The sequence below is a fragment of the Haliotis rubra genome, unplaced genomic scaffold, assembly GCF_003918875.1.
Source record: "Haliotis rubra isolate DU_JTF1 unplaced genomic scaffold, ASM391887v1 Scf1135, whole genome shotgun sequence".
Taxonomy (NCBI): domain Eukaryota; kingdom Metazoa; phylum Mollusca; class Gastropoda; order Lepetellida; family Haliotidae; genus Haliotis; species Haliotis rubra.
Window position 1 is genome coordinate 273,588 of NW_025765043.1, and position 9,730 is coordinate 283,317.

Here is a 9,730-nt window from a genome sequence, read left to right on the forward strand (position 1 = left end):
CTGTGATATTATTGGAGCTTTCCACACACATTCACCTGTCACCATACACTACACTGTGATATTACTGGAGTTTTCCACACATACTGACCTGTCACCATTTTCCAAACTGTGATATTACTGGAGCTTTCCACCTACATTGAACCTCTAATATATAACACACTGTGATATTACTGGAATTTTCAACCCACACTGACCTGTCACCATATACCACGCTCTGACGTTACTGGGGCTTTCCGCCCACTTCACCAGTCACCATATACCACACTGTGATATTACAGCAGATTTCCACCCACACAGAACGGTCTCCATGTACCACACAGTGACATTATTAGAGCTTTCCATAAAAAAAGACCTGTCACCATATACAACGCTGTCATATTACTGGAGCTTTTCACCAACACTGACCTGTCACCATATACCACACTGTGCTATTATTGGAGCTTTCCACACACATTGACCTGTCACCATACACTACACTGTGATATTACTGGAGCTTTCCACCTACATTGAACCTTTAATATATAACACACTGTGATATTACTGGAGCTTACCGCCCTCATTGACCTGTCATCATGTACCACCTTGTGATATTACTGGAGCTTTCAACGCACATTCACCTGTTACCATATAACAGGCTGTGATGATACTGGAGCTTTGCACCGACTCTGACCTGTCACCATATACCACGCTGTGATATTACTGGAGTTTTCCACACACATTCACCTGTCACCATATTCCACACTGTGATATTACTGCAGCTTTACACCCATACTGACCTGTCACCATGTCCCACAGTGTGATATTACTAGAGCTTTACACCCACACTGAATGTCACCATGTCCCACACTGTGATATTACTGGAGCTCTCCACACACATTCACCTGTCACAATATTCCACTCTGTGATATTACTGGAGCTTTCCACCAACACTGACCTGTCACCATGTCTCACACTGTGATATTACTGGAGCTTTCCACAAACATTCACCTGTCACCATATTCCACACTGAGATATTACTAGAGCTTTACACCCACACTAAACTGAAACCATATACGATGCTGTGATATTACTAGAGTTTTTCACCCACACTGACCTGTCACCATATACCACGCTGTGATCTCACTGGAGCTTTCCGCCCACTTGATCTGTCACCATATACCACACTGAAATATTACTGGAGCTTTCCACTCACACTGACCTGTCACCATACATCTTCCTGTGATATTACTGAAGTTTTTCACCAACACTGACCTGTCACCATATACCACACTGTGATATTCCTGGAGCTTTCCACCCACACTGACCTGTCACAATGTATGGCACTGTGATATTACTGGAGCTTTCCACCCACACTGACCTGTCACCATGCACCCCACAGTGATATTATTAGAGCTTTCCACCCACATTGACCTGTCACCATATACCAAGCTGTAATATAACTGGAGCTTTCCACCCACACTGACCTGTCACCATATACCACGCTGTGATATTACTGGAGCTTTCCACACCCGCTGACCTGTCACCACATACAACGCTCTAATATAACTGGAGCTTTCCAAGCTCACAGACCTGTCACCATATTCCACACTGTGATATTATTAGACCTTTCATCCACACTGACCTGTCACCATATTCCACGCTGTAAATATTACTCGAGCTTTCCACCTACACTGACCTGTCACAATATACAACACTGTGATATTACTGGAGCTTTCCACCCACACTGACCTGTCACCATACACTGTGATATTACTTGAGCTTTCCAACCACACTGACCTTTCACCATATACCACGCTGTGATATTACTGGAGCTTTCCACGCGCATTCACCTGTTACCATATACCAGGCTCTGATGATACTGGAGCTTTGCACCGACTCTGACCTGTCACCACATACAACGCTCTAATATAACTGGAGCTTTCCAAGCTCACAGACCTGTCACCATATTCCACACTGTGATATTATTAGAGCTTTCATCCACACTGACCTGTCACCATATTCCACGATGTAAATATTACTGGAGCTTTCCACCTACACTGACCTGTCACCATATACAACACTGTGATATTACTGGAGAATTCCACCCACACTGACCTGTCACCATACACTGTGATATTACTTGAGCTTTCCAACCACACTGACCTTTCACCATATACCACGCTGTGATATTACTGGAGCTTTCCACGCGCATTCAACTGTTACCATATACCAGGCTCTGATGATACTGGAGCTTTGCACCGACTCTGACCTGTCACCATATACCACGCTCTGATATTACTGGATCTTTCCACACACATTCACCTGTCACCATAAACCACATTGTGATATTACTGGAGCTTTCCAGAAAAAATTCACCTGTCACCATATACCACGCTGTGATATTACTGGAGCTTACCTCCCACATTGACCTGTCACCATATACCACGCTGTGATATTACTGGAGTTTTCCACACACATTCACCTGTCACCACATTCCACACTGTGTTATTACTGGAGCTTTACACCCAGACTGACATGTCACCATGTCCCACACTGTGATATTACTGGAGCTTTACACCCACACTGAATGTCACCATGTCCCACACTGTGATATTACTGGAGCTCTCCACACACATTCACCTGTCACCATATTCCACACTGTGATATTACTGGAGCTTTCCACCAACACTGACCTGTCACCATGTCCCACACTGTGATATTACTGGAGCTTTCCACAAACATTCACCTGTCACCATATTCCACACTGAGATATTACTAGAGCTTTACACACTGACCTGTCACCATATACCACGCTGTGATGTCACTGGAGCTTTCCGCCCACTTGATCTGTCACCATATACCACACTGAAATATTACTGGAGCTTTCCACTCACACTGATCTGTCAACATACATCTTCCTGTGATATTACTAGAGCTTTTCACCAACACTGACCTGTCACCATATACCACACTGTGATATTACTGGAGCTTTCCACCCACACTGATCTGTCACAATGTACGGCACTGTGATATTACTGGAGCTTTCCACCCACACTGACCTGTCACCATGCACCCCACAGTGATATTATTAGAGCTTTCCACCCACATTGACATGTCACCATATACCAAGCTGTAATATAACTGGAGCTTTCCACCCACACTGACCTGTCACCATATACCACGCTGTGGTATTACTGGAGCTTTCCACACCCACTGACCTGTCACAACATACAACGCTCTAATATTACTGGAGCTTTCTAAGCTCACTGACCTGTCACCATATACCAGGCTCTGATGATACTGGAGCTTTGCACCGACTCTGACCTGTCACCATATACCACGCTCTGATATTACTGGATCTTTCCACACACATTCACCTGTCACCATAAACCACATTGTGATATTACTGGAGCTTTCCAGAAAAAAATCACCTGTCACCATATACCACGCTGTGATATTACTGGAGCTTACCTCTCACATTGACCTGTCACCATATACCACACTGTGATATTACTGGAGTTTTCCCCACACATTCACCTGTCACCATATTCCACACTGTGATATTACTGGAGCTTTACACCCAGACTGACCTGTCACCATGTCCCACACTGTGATATTACTGGAGCTTTACACCCACACTGAATGTCACCATGTCCCACACTGTGATATTACTGGAGCTCTCCACACACATTCACCTGTCACCATATTCCACACTGTGATATTACTGGAGCTTTCCACCAACACTGACCTGTCACCATGTCCCACACTGTGATATTACTGGAGCTTTCCACAAACATTCACCTGTCACCATATTCCACACTGAGATATTACTAGAGCTTTACACACTGACCTGTCACCATATACCACGCTGTGATGTCACTGGAGCTTTCCGCCCACTTGATCTGTCACCATATACCACACTGAAATATTACTGGAGCTTTCCACTCACACTGATCTGTCACCATACATCTTCCTGTGATATTACTAGACCTTTTCACCAACACTGACCTGTCACCATGTACCACACTGTGATATTACTGGAGCTTTCCACCCACACTGATCTGTCACAATGTACGGCACTGTGATATTACTGGAGCTTTCCACCCACACTGACCTGTCACCATGCACCCCACAGTGATATTATTAGAGCTTTCCACCCACATTGACCTGTCACCATATACCACGCTGTGGTATTACTGGAGCTTTCCACACCCACTGACCTGTCACAACATACAACGCTATAATATTACTGGAGCTTTCCAAGCTCACTGACCTGTCACCATATACCACACTGTGATATCACTGAAGCTTTCCAAACACACTGACCGGTCACCATATACCACGCTCTGATATTACTGGAGCTTTCCGCCCACATTGACCTGTCACCGTTCACCACACTGTGATATTTTGCTGGAGATTTCCACCCACACTGACCTGTCACCATATACCAAGCTGTGATATTACTGGAGTTTTCCACCCACACTGACCTGTCACCATATACCACGCTGTGATATTACTGGAGCTTTCCACGCGCATTCACCTGTTACCATATTCCACACTGTGATATTACTGGAGCTCTCCACACACATTCACCTGTCACCATATTCCACACTGTGATATTACTGGAGCTTTCCACCAACACTGACCTGTCACCATGTCCCACACTGTGATATTACTGGAGCTTTCCACAAACATTCACCTGTCACCATATTCCACACTGAGATATTACTAGAGCTTTACACACTGACCTGTCACCATATACCACGCTGTGATGTCACTGGAGTTTTCCACCCACACTGACCTGTCACCATATACCACGCTGTGATATTACTGGAGCTTTCCACACCCACTGACCTGTCACCACATACAACGCTCTAATATAACTGGAGCTTTCCAAGCTCACAGACCTGTCACCATATTCCACACTGTGATATTATTAGAGCTTTCATCCACACTGACCTGTCACCATATTCCACGCTGTAAATATTACTCGAGCTTTCCACCCACACTGACCTGTCACCATATACAACACTGTGATATTACTGGAGCTTTCCACCCACACTGACCTGTCACCATACACTGTGATATTACTTGAGCTTTCCAACCACACTGACCTTTCACCATATACCACGCTGTGATATTACTGGAGCTTTCCACGCGCATTCACCTGTTACCATATACCAGGCTCTGATGATACTGGAGCTTTGCACCGACTCTGACCTGTCACCATATACCACGCTCTGATATTACTGGATCTTTCCACACACATTCACCTGTCACCATAAACCACATTGTGATATTACTGGAGCTTTCCAGAAAAAATTCACCTGTCACCATATACCACGCTGTGATATTACTGGAGCTTACCTCCCACATTGACCTGTCACCATATACCACGCTGTGATATTACTGGAGTTTTCCACACACATTCACCTGTCACCATATTCCACACTGTGATATTACTGGAGCTTTACACCCACACTGACCTGTCACCATGTCCCACACTGTGATATTACTGGAGCTTTCCACAAACATTCACCTGTCACCATATTCCACACTGAGATATTACTAGAGCTTTACACACTGACCTGTCACCATATACCACGCTGTGATGTCACTGGAGCTTTCCGCCCACTTGATCTGTCACCATATACCACACTGAAATATTACTGGAGCTTTACACCCACACTGAATGTCACCATGTCCCACACTGTGATATTACTGGAGCTATCCACACACATTCACCTGTCACCATATTCCACACTGTGATATTACTGGAGCTTTCCACCAACACTGACCTGTCACCATGTCCCACACTGTGATATTACTGGAGCTTTCCACAAACATTCACCTGTCACCATATTCCACACTGAGATATTACTAGAGCTTCGCCACACTGACCTGTCACCATATACCACGCTGTGATGTCACTGGAGCTTTCCGCCCACTTGATCTGTCACAATATACCACACTGAAATATTACTGGAGCTTTCCACTCACACTGATCTGTCACCATACATCTTCCTGTGATATTACTAGAGCTTTTCACCAACACTGACCTGTCACCATATACCACACTGTGATATTACTGGAGCTTTCCACCCACACTGATCTGTCACAATGTACGGCACTGTGATATTACTGGAGCTTTCCACCCACACTGACCTGTCACCATGCACCCCACAGTGATATTATTAGAGCTTTCCACCCACATTGACCTGTCACCATATTCCACACTGTGATATTACTGGAGCTTTACACCCACACTGACCTGTCACCATGTCCCACACTGTGATATTACTGGAGCTTTCCACAAACATTCACCTGTCACCATATTCCACACTGAGATATTACTAGAGCTTTACACACTGACCTGTCACCATATACCACGCTGTGATGTCACTGGAGCTTTCCGCCCACTTGATCTGTCACCATATACCACACTGAAATATTACTGGAGCTTTACACCCACACTGAATGTCACCATGTCCCACACTGTGATATTACTGGAGCTCTCCACACACATTCACCTGTCACCATATTCCACACTGTGATATTACTGGAGCTTTCCACCAACACTGACCTGTCACCATGTCCCACACTGTGATATTACTGGAGCTTTCCACAAACATTCACCTGTCACCATATTCCACACTGAGATATTACTAGAGCTTTACACACTGACCTGTCACCATATACCACGCTGTGATGTCACTGGAGCTTTCCGCCCACTTGATCTGTCACAATATACCACACTGAAATATTACTGGAGCTTTCCACTCACACTGATCTGTCACCATACATCTTCCTGTGATATTACTAGAGCTTTTCACCAACACTGACCTGTCACCATATACCACACTGTGATATTACTGAGTTTTCCACCCACACCTCGATCTGTCACAATGTACGGCACTGTGATATTACATTGAGCTTTCCACCCACACTGACCTGTCACCATGCACCCCACAGTGATATTATTAGAGCTTTCCACCCACATTGACCTGTCACCATATACCAAGCTGTAATATAACTGGAGCTTTCCACCCACACTTCCACCGACTCCGTCCTGTCACCATATACCACGCTTGTGGTATTACTGGAGCTTGCCACACCCACCGACCTGTCACAACATACAACGCTCTAATATTACTGGAGCTTTCCAAGCTCACTGACCTGTCACCATATACCACACTGTGATATCACTGAAGCTTTCCAAACACACTGACCGGTCACCATATACCACGCTCTGATATTACTGGAGCTTTCCGCCCACACTGACCTGTCACCATATACCACACTGTGATATTATTAGAGCTTTCGACACTCATTGACCTGTCACCATATACCACGCTCTGATACTACTGGAGCTTTTCAGTAAACACTGAGCTGTAACCATATACCACACTGTGATATTACTGGAGATTTTCACCAACACTGACCTGTCATCATATACCACGTTGTGACATTACTGGAGATTTTCACCAACACCAACACTGACCAGCCACCATACACCATACACCATGCTGTTATATTATTTCCACACACACTGATTGACATGTAACCATATACCACATGCTGTCATATTACTAGAGCTTTTCACCCACACTGACCTGTCACCATATACCACGCTCTGATGTTACTGGAGCTTTCCGCCCACTTGACCTGTCACCACATACCACACTGTGATATTACAGGAGATTTCCACGCACACTGAACGGTCTCCATGTACCACACTGTGATATTATTAGAGCTTTCCATCCAAAATGATCTGTCACCATATACCACGCTGTGATATTACTGGAGTTCTCCAACCACACTGATTCTGTTCCCATATACCACACTGTGATATTACTGGAGTTTTCCACCCACACCGAGACCTGTCACCATATACCACGCTGTGATATTATTGGAGCTTTCCACACACATTCACCTGTCACCATATTCTACACCGTGATATTACTGGAATTTTCCACACACTGACCTGTGACCATATACCACGCTGTGATATTACTGGAGATTTTCACCAACACTGACCTGTCATCATATACCACTCTGTGATATTACTGGAGTTCTCCAACCACACTGACCTGTCACCATATACCCACACTGTGATATTACTAGAGATTTCCACCCACACTGACCTGTCACCATATACCAAGCTGTGATATTACTGGAGTTTTCCACTCTTTGACCTGACACCATATACCACACTGTGATATTACTAGAGATTTCCACCCACACTGACCTGTCACCATATACCAAGCTGTGATATTACTGGAGTTTTCCACCCACACTGACCTGTCACCATATACCACACTGTGATATTATTAGAGCTTTCGACACTCATTGACCTGTCACCATATACCACGCTCTGATACTACTGGAGCTTTTCAGTAAACACTGAGCTGTAACCATATACCACACTGTGATATTACTGTAGATTTTCATCAACACTGACCTGTAATCATATACCACGTGGTGACATTACTGGAAATTTTCAACCCACACTGACCTGTCACCATATACCACGCTCTGACGTTACTGGGGCTTTCCGCCCACTTCACCAGTCACCATATACCACACTGTGATATTACAGGAGATTTCCACCCACACAGAACGGTCTCCATGTACCACACAGTGACATTACTAGAGCTTTCCATAAAAAAAGACCTGTCACCATATACCACGCTGTCATATTACTGGAGTTTTCCACCCACACTGACCTGTCACCATATACCACACTGTGATATTATTGGAGCTTTCCACACACATTCACCTGTCAACATATTCTACACTGTGATATTACTGGAATTTTCCACACACACTGACGTGTCACCATATAACACGCTCTGATGTTACTCGAGCTTTCCGCCCACTTGACCTGTCACCATATACCACACTGTGATATTACTGGAGTTCTCCAACCACACTGACCTGTCACCATATACCACACTGTGATATTACAGGAGATTTCCACCCACACAGAACGGTCTCCATGTACCACACAGTGACATTATTAGAGCTTTCCATAAAAAAAGACCTGTCACCATATACCACTCTGTCATATTACTGGAGTTTTCCACCCACACTGACCTGTCACCATATACCACACTGTGATATTATTGGAGCTTTCCACACACATTCACCTGTCACCACCATTCTACACTTTAATGATATTACTGGAATTTTCCACACACACTGACCTTGTCACCATACCACACCAGCTGTGATATTACTAGAGATTTCCACCCACACTGACCTGTCACCATTTACCAAGCTGTGATATTACTGGACTTTTCCAACCACACTGTCACCATATACCACGCTGTGATATTATAGAGCTTTCCACAAACATTCACCTGTCACCATATTCTACACTGTGATATTACTGGAATTTTCAACCCACACTGACCTGTCACCATACACCACGCTGCATATTATTGAGCTCTACCACACATTCACCTGTCACCATATTCTCTGCCACTCGTGATATTACTCGGAATTTTCTGCAACACACTGACCTGTCACCATATACCACGCCTCATGTTACCTCGAGCTTTCCGCCCACTCTGACCTGTCACCATATACCACTACACTGTGATATTACTGAGTTCTCCCAACCACACTTTACCTGTCACCATATACCACACTGTTGATATTACTAGAGATTTCCACCCACGCTGACCTTGTCACCATTTTACCAAGCTGTGATATTACAGCAATACGCAACGAAACGTAGCGGAATGAA